Source organism: Gnatocerus cornutus, unplaced genomic scaffold, assembly GCF_029298725.1.
Source record: "Gnatocerus cornutus isolate USDA-ARS CGAHR unplaced genomic scaffold, icGnaCorn1.1 ctg00000041.1, whole genome shotgun sequence".
Classification (NCBI taxonomy): domain Eukaryota; kingdom Metazoa; phylum Arthropoda; class Insecta; order Coleoptera; family Tenebrionidae; genus Gnatocerus; species Gnatocerus cornutus.
In genome coordinates this window covers 1749980-1763235 of record NW_028275390.1, presented here as the reverse complement: position 1 = coordinate 1763235, position 13256 = coordinate 1749980, and positions in this window count along the sequence as shown.

The window sequence follows — 13256 nt, the reverse complement described above, 5'->3', positions numbered from 1 at the left end:
ATATGCAGTTTTCACTAAGAATTTTGATGATTTCGTGCAGAATTCTGCTGTTTTCTTGCAATTCAGCCGTTGAATCTTGGTAAAAAGTGATGATTTTGTAGATTTCGTGCTCTTCTTTGCGAATTCAAGCCAGAAAACAACGAAAATCGGCGAGAAATCGTCGTTTTGCATCGAAATATGCGGTTTTCTCTAAGAATTTTGATGATTTCGTGCAGAATTCTGCTGTTTTCTTGCAATTCAGCCGTTGAATCTTGGTAAAAAGTGATGATTTTGTAGATTTCGTGCTCTTCTTTGCGAATTCAAGATAGAAAACAACGAAAATCAGCGAGAAATGGTCGTTTTGCATCGAAATATGCGGTTTTCTCTAAGAATTTTGATGATTTCGTGCAGAATTCTGCTGTTTTCTTGCAATTCAGCCGTTGAATCTTGGTAAAAAGTGATGATTTTGTAGATTTCGTGCTCTTCTTTGCGAATTCAAGCCAGAAAACAACGAAAATCGGCGAGAAATCGTCGTTTTGCATCGAAATATGCGGTTTTCTCTAAGAATTTTGATGATTTCGTGCAGAATTCTGCTGTTTTCTTGCAATTCAACCGTTGAATCTTGGTAAAAAGTGATGATTTGGTAGATTTCGTGCTCTTCTTTGCGAATTCAAGATAGAAAACATCGAAAATCAGCGAGAAATCGTCGTTTTGCATCGAAATATGCGGTTTTCTCTAAGAATTTTGATGATTTCGTGCAGAATTCTGCTGTTTTCTTGCAATTCAGCCGTTGAATCTTGGTAAAAAGTCATGATTTTGTAGATTTCGTGCTCTTCTTTGCAAATTCATGCCAGAAAACAACGAATATCGGCGAGAAATCGTCGTTTTGCATCGAAAAATGCGGTTTTCTGTAAGAATTTTGATGATTTTGTGCAGAATTCTGTTGTTTTCTTGCAATTCAGCTGTTGAATCTTGGTAAGAAGTCATGATTTTGTAGATTTCGTGCTATTCTTTGCGAATTCAAGCCAGAAAACAACGAAAATCGGCGAGAAATCGTCGTTTTGCTTCGAAATATGCGCTTTTCTGTAAGAATTTTGATGATTTCGTGCAGAATTCTGCTGTTTTCTTGCAATTCAGCCGTTGAATCGTGGTAAAAAGTCATGATTTTGTAGATTTCGTGCCCTTCTTTGCGAATTCATGCCAGAAAACAACGAAAATCGGCGAGAAATAATCGTTTTGCATCGAAATATGCGGTTTTCTGTAAGAATTTTGATGATTTCGTGCAGAATTCAGCTGTTTTCTTGCAATTCAGCTGTTGAATCTTGGTAAAAAGTCATGATTTTGTAGATTTCGTGCTCTTCTTTGCAAATTCAAGCCAGAAAACCACGAAAATCGGCGAGAAATCGTCGTTTTGCATCGAAATATGCGGTTTTCTGTAAGAATTTTGATGATTTCGTGCAGAATTCTGCTGTTTTCTTGCAATTCAGCCGTTGAATCTTGGTAAAAAGTCATGATTTTGTAGATTTCGTGCTCTTCTTTGCAAATTCATGCCAGAAAACAACGAAAATCGGCGAGAAATCGTCGTTTTGCATCGAAATATGCGGTTTTCTGTAAGAATTTTGATGATTTCGTGCAGAATTCTGCTGTTTTCTTGTAATTCAGCCGTTGAATCTTGGTAAAAAGTCATGATTTTGTAGATTTCGTGTCCTTTTTTGCGAATTCAAGCCAGAAAACAACGAAAATCGGCGAGAAATCGTCGTTTTGCATCGAAATATGCGGTTTTCTGTAAGAATTTTGATGATTTTGTGCAGAATTCTGCTGTTTTCTTGCAATTCAGCCGTTGAATCTAGGTAAAAAGTCATGATTTTGTAGATTTCGTGCTCTTCTTGGCGAATTCAAGATAGAAAACAACGAAAATCGGCGAGAAATCGTTGTTTTGCATCGAAATATGCGGTTTTCTGTGAGAATTTAGATGATTTCGTGCAGAATTCTGCTGTTTTCTTGCAATTCAGCCGTTGAATCTAGGTAAAAAGTCATGATTTTGTAGATTTCGTGCTCTTCTTGGCGAATTCAAGATAGAAAACAACGAAAATCGGCGAGAAATCGTTGTTTTGCATCGAAATATGCAGTTTTCTCTAAGAATTTTGATGATTTCGTGCAGAATTCTGCTGTTTTCTTGCAATTCAGCCCTTGAATCTTGGTAAAAAGTCATGATTTTGTAGATTTCGTGCTCTTCTTTGCGAATTCAAGCCAGAAAACAAATAAAAATCGGCGAGAAATCGTCGTTTTGCATCGAAAAATGCGGTTTTCTGTAAGAATTTTGATAATTTTGTGCAGAATTCTGCTATTTTCTTGCAATTCAGCCGTTGAATCTTGGTAAGAAGTCATGATTTTGTAGATTTCGTGCTCTTCTTTGCGAATTCAAGCCAGAAAACAACGAAAATCGGCGAGAAATCGTCGTTTTGCGTCGAAATATGCGCTTTTCTGTAAGAATTTTGATGATTTCGTGCAGAATTCGGCTCTTTTCTTGCAATTCAGCCGTTGAATCGTGGTAAAAAGTCATGATTTTGTAGATTCCGTGCTCTTCTTTGCGAATTCAAGACAGAAAACAACGAAAATCAGCGAGAAATCGTCGTTTTGCATCGAAATATGCGGTTTTCTCTAAGAATTTTGATGATTTCGTGCAGAATTTTGCTGTTTTCTTGCAATTCAGCCGTTGAATCTTGGTAAAAAGTCATGATTTTGTAGATTTCGTGCTCTTCTTTGCAAATTCAAGCCAGAAAACCACGAAAATCGGCGAGAAATCGTCGTTTTGCATCGAACTATGCGGTTTTCTGTAAGAATTTTGATGATTTCGTGCAGAATTCTGCTGTTTTCTTGCAATTCAGCCGTTGAATCTTGGTAAAAAGTCATGATTTTGTAGATTCCGTGCTCTTCTTTGCGAATTCAAGATAGAAAACATCGAAAATCAGCGAGAAATCGTTGTTTTGCATCGAAATATGCGGTTTTCTCTAAGAATTTTGATGATTTCGTGCAGAATTCTGCTGTTTTCTTGCAATTCAGCCGTTGAATCTTGGTAAAAAGTGATGATTTTGTAGATTTCGTGCTCTTCTTTGCGAATTCAAGCCAGAAAACAACGAAAATCGGCGAGAAATCGTCGTTTTGCATCGAAATATGCGGTTTTCTCTAAGAATTTTGATGATTTCGTGCAGAAATCTGCTGTTTTCTTGCAATTCAGCCGTTGAATCTTGGTAAAAAGTCATGATTTTGTAGATTTCGTGCTCTTCTTTGCGAATTCAAGCCAGAAAACAACGAAAATCGGCGAGAAATCGTCGTTTTGCATCGAAATATGCGGATTTCTCTAAGAATTTTGACGATTTCGTGCAGAATTCTGCTGTTTTCTTGCAATTCAGCCGTTGAATCTTAGTAAAAAGTCATGATTTTGTAGATTTCGTGCTCTTCTTTGCAAATTCATGCCAGAAAACAACGAAAATCGGCGAGAAATCGTCGTTTTGCATCGAAATATGCGGTTTTCTGTAAGAATTTTGATGATTTCGTGCAGAATTCTGCTGTTTTCGCGCAATTCAGCCGTTGAATCTTGGTAAAAAGTCATGATTTTGTAGATCTCGTGCTCTTCTTTGCGAATTCAAGCGAGAAAACAACGAAAATCGGCGGGAAATCGTCGTTTTGCATCGAAATATGCGGTTTTCTGTAAGAATTTTGATGATTTCGTGCAGAATTCTGCTGTTTTCTTGCAATTCAGCCGTTGAATCTAGGTAAAAAGTCATGATTTTATAGATTTCGTGCTCTTCTTGGCGAATTCAAGATAGAAAACAACGAAAATCGGCGAGAAATCGTTGTTTTGCATCGAAATATGCGGTTTTCTGTAAGAATTTTGATGGTTTCGTGCAGAATTCTGCTGTTTTCTTGCAATTCAGCCGTTGAATCTAGGTAAAAAGTCATGATTTTGTAGATTTCGTGCTCTTCTTGGCGAATTCAAGATAGAAAACAACGAAAATCGGCGAGAAATCGTTGTTTTGCATCGAAATATGCAGTTTTCACTAAGAATTTTGATGATTTCGTGCAGAATTCTGCTGTTTTCTTGCAATTCAGCCGTTGAATCTTGGTAAAAAGTCATTATTTTGTAGATTTCGTGCTCTTCTTTGCGAATTCAAGCCAGAAAACAACGAAAATCGGCGAGAAATCGTCGTTTTGCATCGAAATATGCGGTTTTCTGTAAGAATTTTGATGATTTCGTGCAGAATTCTGCTGTTTTCTTGCAATTCAGCTGTTGAATCTTGGTAAAAAGTCATGATTTTGTAGATTTCGTGCTCTTCTTTGCGAATTCAAGCCAGAAAACAACGAAAATCGGCGAGAAATCGTCGATTTGCATCGAAAAATGCGGTTTTCTGTAAGAATTTTGATGATTTTGTGCAGAATTCTGCGGTTTTCTTGCAATTCAGCCGTTGAATCTTAGTAAAAAGTCATGATTTTGTAGATTTCGTGCTCTTCTTTGCGAATTCAAGCCAGAAAACAACGAAAATCGGCGAGAAATCGTCGTTTTGCATCGAAATATGCGGTTTTCTGTAAGAATTTTGATGATTTCGTGCAGAATTCTGCTGTTTTCTTGCAATTCAGCCGTTGAATCTTGGTAAAAAGTCATGATTTTGTAGATTTCGTGCTCTTCTTTGCGAATTCAAGCCAGAAAACATCGAAAATCGGCGAGAAATAATCGTTTTGCGTCGAAATATGCGGTTTTCTGTAAGAATTTTGATGATTTTGTGCAGAATTCTGCTGTTTTCTTGCAATTCAGCCGTTGAATCTTGGTAAAAAGTCATGATTTTGTAGATTTTGTGCTCTTCTTTGCGAATTCAAGCCAGAAAACCATTCAGCCGTTGAATCTTGGTAAAAAGTGATGATTTTGTAGATTTCGTGCTCTTCTTTGCGAATTCAAGCCAGAAAACAACGAAAATCGGCGAGAAATCGTCGTTTTGCATCGAAATATGCGGTTTTCTGTAAGAATTTTGATGATTTCGTGCAGAATTCTGCTGTTTTCTTGCAATTCAGCCGTTGAATCTTGGTAAAAAGTCATGATTTTGTAGATTTCGTGCTCTTCTTTGCGAATTCAAGCCAGAAAACAACGAAAATCGGCGAGAAATAATCGTTTTGCATCGAAATATGCGGTTTTCTGTGAGAATTTTGATGATTTCGTGCAGAATTCTGCTGTTTTCTTGCAATTCAGCCGTAGAATCTTAGTAAAAAGTGATGATTTTGTAGATTTCGTGCCCTTCTTTGCGAATTCAAGCCAGAAAACAACGAAAATCGGCGAGAAATCGTTGTTTTGCATCGAAATATGCGGTTTTCTGTAAGAATTTTGATGATTTCGTGCAGAATTCTGCTGTTTTCTTACAATTCAGCCGTTGAATCCTGGTAAAAAGTCATGATTTTGTAGATTTCGTGCTCTTCTTTGCGAATTCAAGCCAGAAAACAACGAAAATCGGCGAGAAATCGTCGTTTTGCATCGAAAAATGCGGTTTTCTGTAAGAATTTTGATGATTTCGTGCAGAAAGTCATGATTTTGTAGATTTCGTGATCTTCTTTGCGAATTTAAGCCAGAAAACCACGAAAATCGGCGAGAAGTCGTCGTTTTGCATCGAAATATGCGGTTTTCTCTAAGAATTTTGATGATTTCGTGCTGAATTCTGCTGTTTTCTTGCAATTCAGCCGTTGAATCTTGGTAAAAGGTGATGATTTTGTAGATTTCGTGCTCTTCTTTGCGAATTCAAGCCAGAAAACAACGAAAATCGGCGAGAAATCGTCGTTTTGCATCGAAATATTCGGTTTTCTCTAAGAATTTTGACAATTTCGTGCAGAATTCTGCTGTTTTCTTGCAATTCAGCCGTTGAATCTTGGTAAAAAGTCATGATTTTGTAGATTTTGTGCTCTTCCTTGCGAATTCAAGATAGAAAACAACGAAAATCAGCGAGAAATCGTCGTTATGCTTCGAAATATGCGGTTTTCTCTAAGAATATTGACAATTTCGTGCAGAATTCTGCTGTTTTCTTGCAATTCAGCCGTTGAATCTTGGTAAAAAGTCATGATTTTGTAGATTTCGTGCTCTTCTTTGCAAATTCAAGCCAGAAAACCACGAAAATCGGCGAGAAATCGTCGTTTTGCATCGAACTATGCGGTTTTCTGTAAGAATTTTGATGATTTCGTGCAGAATTCTGCTGTTTTCTTGCAATTCAGCCGTTGAATCTTGGTGAAAAGTCATGATTTTGTAGATTTCGTGCTCTTCTTTGCAAATTCAAGCCAGAAAACAACGAAAATCGGCGAGAAATCTTCGTTTTGCATCGAAAGATGCGGTTTTCTATAAGAATTTTGATGATTTCGTGCAGAATTCTGCTGTTTTCTTGCAATTCAGCCGTTGAATCTTGGTAAAAAGTCATGATTTTGTAGATTCCGTGCTCTTCTTTGCGAATTCAAGATAGAAAACATCGAAAATCAGCGAGAAATCGTTGTTTTGCATCGAAATATGCGGTTTTCTCTAAGAATTTTGATGATTTCGTGCAGAATTCTGCTGTTTTCTTGCAATTCAGCCGTTGAATCTTGGTAAAAAGTGATGATTTTGTAGATTTCGTGCTCTTCTTTGCGAATTCAAGCCAGAAAACAACGAAAATCGGCGAGAAATCGTCGTTTTGCATCGAAATATGCGGTTTTCTCTAAGAATTTTGATGATTTCGTGCAGAAATCTGCTGTTTTCTTGCAATTCAGCCGTTGAATCTTGGTAAAAAGTCATGATTTTGTAGATTTCGTGCTCTTCTTTGCGAATTCAAGCCAGAAAACAACGAAAATCGGCGAGAAATCGTCGTTTTGCATCGAAATATGCGGATTTCTCTAAGAATTTTGACGATTTCGTGCAGAATTCTGCTGTTTTCTTGCAATTCAGCCGTTGAATCTTGGTAAAAAGTCATGATTTTGTAGATTTCGTGCTCTTCTTTGCAAATTCATGCCAGAAAACAACGAAAATCGGCGAGAAATCGTCGTTTTGCATCGAAATATGCGGTTTTCTGTAAGAATTTTGATGATTTCGTGCAGAATTCTGCTGTTTTCGCGCAATTCAGCCGTTGAATCTTGGTAAAAAGTCATGATTTTGTAGATCTCGTGCTCTTCTTTGCGAATTCAAGCGAGAAAACAACGAAAATCGGCGGGAAATCGTCGTTTTGCATCGAAATATGCGGTTTTCTGTAAGAATTTTGATGATTTCGTGCAGAATTCTGCTGTTTTCTTGCAATTCAGCCGTTGAATCTAGGTAAAAAGTCATGATTTTATAGATTTCGTGCTCTTCTTGGCGAATTCAAGATAGAAAACAACGAAAATCGGCGAGAAATCGTTGTTTTGCATCGAAATATGCGGTTTTCTGTAAGAATTTTGATGGTTTCGTGCAGAATTCTGCTGTTTTCTTGCAATGCAGCCGTTGAATCTAGGTAAAAAGTCATGATTTTGTAGATTTCGTGCTCTTCTTGGCGAATTCAAGATAGAAAACAACGAAAATCGGCGAGAAATCGTTGTTTTGCATCGAAATATGCAGTTTTCACTAAGAATTTTGATGATTTCGTGCAGAATTCTGCTGTTTTCTTGCAATTCAGCCGTTGAATCTTGGTAAAAAGTCATTATTTTGTAGATTTCGTGCTCTTCTTTGCGAATTCAAGCCAGAAAACAACGAAAATCGGCGAGAAATCGTCGTTTTGCATCGAAATATGCGGTTTTCTGTAAGAATTTTGATGATTTCGTGCAGAATTCTGCTGTTTTCTTGCAATTCAGCTGTTGAATCTTGGTAAAAAGTCATGATTTTGTAGATTTCGTGCTCTTCTTTGCGAATTCAAGCCAGAAAACAACGAAAATCGGCGAGAAATCGTCGATTTGCATCGAAAAATGCGGTTTTCTGTAAGAATTTTGATGATTTTGTGCAGAATTCTGCGGTTTTCTTGCAATTCAGCCGTTGAATCTTAGTAAAAAGTCATGATTTTGTAGATTTCGTGCTCTTCTTTGCGAATTCAAGCCAGAAAACAACGAAAATCGGCGAGAAATCGTCGTTTTGCATCGAAATATGCGGTTTTCTGTAAGAATTTTGATGATTTCGTGCAGAATTCTGCTGTTTTCTTGCAATTCAGCCGTTGAATCTTGGTAAAAAGTCATGATTTTGTAGATTTCGTGCTCTTCTTTGCGAATTCAAGCCAGAAAACATCGAAAATCGGCGAGAAATAATCGTTTTGCGTCGAAATATGCGGTTTTCTGTAAGAATTTTGATGATTTTGTGCAGAATTCTGCTGTTTTCTTGCAATTCAGCCGTTGAATCTTGGTAAAAAGTCATGATTTTGTAGATTTTGTGCTCTTCTTTGCGAATTCAAGCCAGAAAACCATTCAGCCGTTGAATCTTGGTAAAAAGTGATGATTTTGTAGATTTCGTGCTCTTCTTTGCGAATTCAAGCCAGAAAACAACGAAAATCGGCGAGAAATCGTCGTTTTGCATCGAAATATGCGGTTTTCTGTAAGAATTTTGATGATTTCGTGCAGAATTCTGCTGTTTTCTTGCAATTCGGCCGTTGAATCTTGGTAAAAAGTCATGATTTTGTAGATTTCGTGCTCTTCTTTGCGAATTCAAGCCAGAAAACAACGAAAATCGGCGAGAAATAATCGTTTTGCATCGAAATATGCGGTTTTCTGTGAGAATTTTGATGATTTCGTGCAGAATTCTGCTGTTTTCTTGCAATTCAGCCGTAGAATCTTAGTAAAAAGTGATGATTTTGTAGATTTCGTGCCCTTCTTTGCGAATTCAAGCCAGAAAACAACGAAAATCGGCGAGAAATCGTTGTTTTGCATCGAAATATGCGGTTTTCTGTAAGAATTTTGATGATTTCGTGCAGAATTCTGCTGTTTTCTTACAATTCAGCCGTTGAATCCTGGTAAAAAGTCATGATTTTGTAGATTTCGTGCTCTTCTTTGCGAATTCAAGCCAGAAAACAACGAAAATCGGCGAGAAATCGTCGTTTTGCATCGAAAAATGCGGTTTTCTGTAAGAATTTTGATGATTTCGTGCAGAAAGTCATGATTTTGTAGATTTCGTGATCTTCTTTGCGAATTTAAGCCAGAAAACCACGAAAATCGGCGAGAAGTCGTCGTTTTGCATCGAAATATGCGGTTTTCTCTAAGAATTTTGATGATTTCGTGCTGAATTCTGCTGTTTTCTTGCAATTCAGCCGTTGAATCTTGGTAAAAGGTGATGATTTTGTAGATTTCGTGCTCTTCTTTGCGAATTCAAGCCAGAAAACAACGAAAATCGGCGAGAAATCGTCGTTTTGCATCGAAATATTCGGTTTTCTCTAAGAATTTTGACAATTTCGTGCAGAATTCTGCTGTTTTCTTGCAATTCAGCCGTTGAATCTTGGTAAAAAGTCATGATTTTGTAGATTTTGTGCTCTTCCTTGCGAATTCAAGATAGAAAACAACGAAAATCAGCGAGAAATCGTCGTTATGCTTCGAAATATGCGGTTTTCTCTAAGAATATTGATGATTTCGTGCAGAATTCTGCTGTTTTCTTGCAATTCAGCTGTTGAATCTTGGTAAAAAGTCATGATTTTGTAGATTTCGTGCTCTTCTTTGCGAATTCATGCCAGAAAACAACGAAAATTGGCGAGAAATCGTCGTTTTGCATCGAAATATGCGGTTTTCTGTAAGAATTTTGATGATTTCGTGCAGAATTCTGCTGTTTTCTTGCAATTCAGCCTTTGAATCTTGGTAAAAAGTCATGATTTTGTAGATCTCGTGCTCTTCTTTGCGAATTCAAGCCAGAAAACAACGAAAATCGGCGAGAAATCGTCGTTTTGCATCGAAATATGCGGTTTTTTGTAAGAATTTTGATGATTTCGTGCAGAATTCTACTGTTTTCTTGCAATTCAGCCGTTGAATCTTGGTAAAAAGTCATGATTTTGTAGATTTCGTGCTGTTCTTTGCGAATTCAAGCCAGAAAACAACGAAAATCGGCGAGAAATCGTCGTTTTGCATCGAAATATGCGGTTTTCTCTAAGAATTTTGACGATTTCGTGCAGAATTCTGATGTTTACTTGCAATTCAGCCGTTGAATCTTGGTAAAAAGTCATGATTTTGTAGATTTCGTGCTCTTCTTTGCGAATTCAAGATAGAAAACAACGAAAATCAGCGAGAAATCGTCGTTTTGCATCGAAATATGCGGTTTTCTGTAAGAATTTTGATGACTTCGTGCAGAATTCTGCTGTTTTCTTGCAATTCAGCCGTTGAATCTTGGTAAAAAGTCATGATTTTGTAGATTTCGTGCTCTTCTTTGCGAATTCAAGCCAGAAAACAACGAAAATCGGCGAGAAATAATCGTTTTGCATCGAAATATGCGGTTTTCTGTGAGAATTTTGATGATTTCGTGCAGAATTCTGCTGTTTTCTTGCAATTCAGCCGTAGAATCTTGGTAAAAAGTGATGATTTTGTAGATTTCGTGCCCTTCTTTGCGAATTCAAGCCAGAAAACAACGAAAATCGGCGAGAAATCGTTGTTTTGCATCGAAATATGCGGTTTTCTGTAAGAATTTTGATGATTTCGTGCAGAATTCTGCTGTTTTCTTAAAATTCAGCCGTTGAATCTTGGTAAAAGGTCATGATTTTGTAGATTTCGTGCTCTTCTTTGCGAATTCAAGCCAGAAAACAACGAAAATCGGCGAGAAATCGTCGTTTTGCATCGAAAAATGCGGTTTTCTGTAAGAATTTTGATGATTTCGTGCAGAAAGTCATGATTTTGTAGATTTCGTGATCTTCTTTGCGAATTTAAGCCAGAAAACCACGAAAATCGGCGAGAAGTCGTCGTTTTGCATCGAAATATGCGGTTTTCTCTAAGAATTTTGATGATTTCGTGCTGAATTCTGCTGTTTTCTTGCAATTCAGCCGTTGAATCTTGGTAAAAGGTGATGATTTTGTAGATTTCGTGCTCTTCTTTGCGAATTCAAGCCAGAAAACAACGAAAATCGGCGAGAAATCGTCGTTTTGCATCGAAATATTCGGTTTTCTCTAAGAATTTTGACAATTTCGTGCAGAATTCTGCTGTTTTCTTGCAATTCAGCCGTTGAATCTTGGTAAAAAGTCATGATTTTGTAGATTTTGTGCTCTTCCTTGCGAATTCAAGATAGAAAACAACGAAAATCAGCGAGAAATCGTCGTTATGCTTCGAAATATGCGGTTTTCTCTAAGAATATTGATGATTTCGTGCAGAATTCTGCTGTTTTCTTGCAATTCAGCTGTTGAATCTTGGTAAAAAGTCATGATTTTGTAGATTTCGTGCTCTTCTTTGCGAATTCATGCCAGAAAACAACGAAAATTGGCGAGAAATCGTCGTTTTGCATCGAAATATGCGGTTTTCTGTAAGAATTTTGATGATTTCGTGCAGAATTCTGCTGTTTTCTTGCAATTCAGCCTTTGAATCTTGGTAAAAAGTCATGATTTTGTAGATCTCGTGCTCTTCTTTGCGAATTCAAGCCAGAAAACAACGAAAATCGGCGAGAAATCGTCGTTTTGCATCGAAATATGCGGTTTTTTGTAAGAATTTTGATGATTTCGTGCAGAATTCTGCTGTTTTCTTGCAATTCAGCCGTTGAATCTTGGTAAAAAGTCATGATTTTGTAGATTTCGTGCTCTTCTTTGCGAATTCAAGCCAGAAAACAACGAAAATCGGCGAGAAATCGTCGTTTTGCATCGAAATATGCGGTTTTCTCTAAGAATTTTGACGATTTCGTGCAGAATTCTGATGTTTACTTGCAATTCAGCCGTTGAATCTTGGTAAAAAGTCATGATTTTGTAGATTTCGTGCTCTTCTTTGCGAATTCAAGATAGAAAACAACGAAAATCAGCGAGAAATCGTCGTTTTGCATCGAAATATGCGGTTTTCTGTAAGAATTTTGATGACTTCGTGCAGAATTCTGCTGTTTTCTTGCAATTCAGCCGTTGAATCTTGGTAAAAAGTCATGATTTTGTAGATTTCGTGCTCTTCTTTGCGAATTCAAGCCAGAAAACAACGAAAATCGGCGAGAAATAATCGTTTTGCATCGAAATATGCGGTTTTCTGTGAGAATTTTGATGATTTCGTGCAGAATTCTGCTGTTTTCTTGCAATTCAGCCGTAGAATCTTGGTAAAAAGTGATGATTTTGTAGATTTCGTGCCCTTCTTTGCGAATTCAAGCCAGAAAACAACGAAAATCGGCGAGAAATCGTTGTTTTGCATCGAAATATGCGGTTTTCTGTAAGAATTTTGATGATTTCGTGCAGAATTCTGCTGTTTTCTTAAAATTCAGCCGTTGAATCTTGGTAAAAGGTCATGATTTTGTAGATTTCGTGCTCTTCTTTGCGAATTCAAGCCAGAAAACAACGAAAATCGGCGAGAAATCGTCGTTTTGCATCGAAAAATGCGGTTTTCTGTAAGAATTTTGATGATTTCGTGCAGAAAGTCATGATTTTGTAGATTTCGTGATCTTCTTTGCGAATTTAAGCCAGAAAACCACGAAAATCGGCGAGAAGTCGTCGTTTTGCATCGAAATATGCGGTTTTCTCTAAGAATTTTGATGATTTCGTGCTGAATTCTGCTGTTTTCTTGCAATTCAGCCGTTGAATCTTGGTAAAAGGTGATGATTTTGTAGATTTCGTGCTCTTCTTTGCGAATTCAAGCCAGAAAACAACGAAAATCGGCGAGAAATTGTCGTTTTGCATCGAAATATTCGGTTTTCTCTAAGAATTTTGACAATTTCGTGCAGAATTCTGCTGTTTACTTGCAATTCAGCCGTTGAATCTTGGTAAAAAGTCATGATTTTGTAGATTTTGTGCTCTTCCTTGCGAATTCAAGATAGAAAACAACGAAAATCAGCGAGAAATCGTCGTTATGCTTCGAAATATGCGGTTTTCTCTAAGAATATTGATGATTTCGTGCAGAATTCTGCTGTTTTCTTGCAATTCAGCTGTTGAATCTTGGTAAAAAAGTCATGATTTTGTAGATTTCGTGCTCTTCTTTGCGAATTCATGCCAGAAAACAACGAAAATTGGCGAGAAATCGTCGTTTTGCATCGAAATATGCGGTTTTCTGTAAGAATTTTGATGATTTCGTGCAGAATTCTGCTGTTTTCTTGCAATTCAGCCTTTGAATCTTGGTAAAAAGTCATGATTTTGTAGATCTCGTGCTCTTCTTTGCGAATTCAAGATAGAAAACAACGA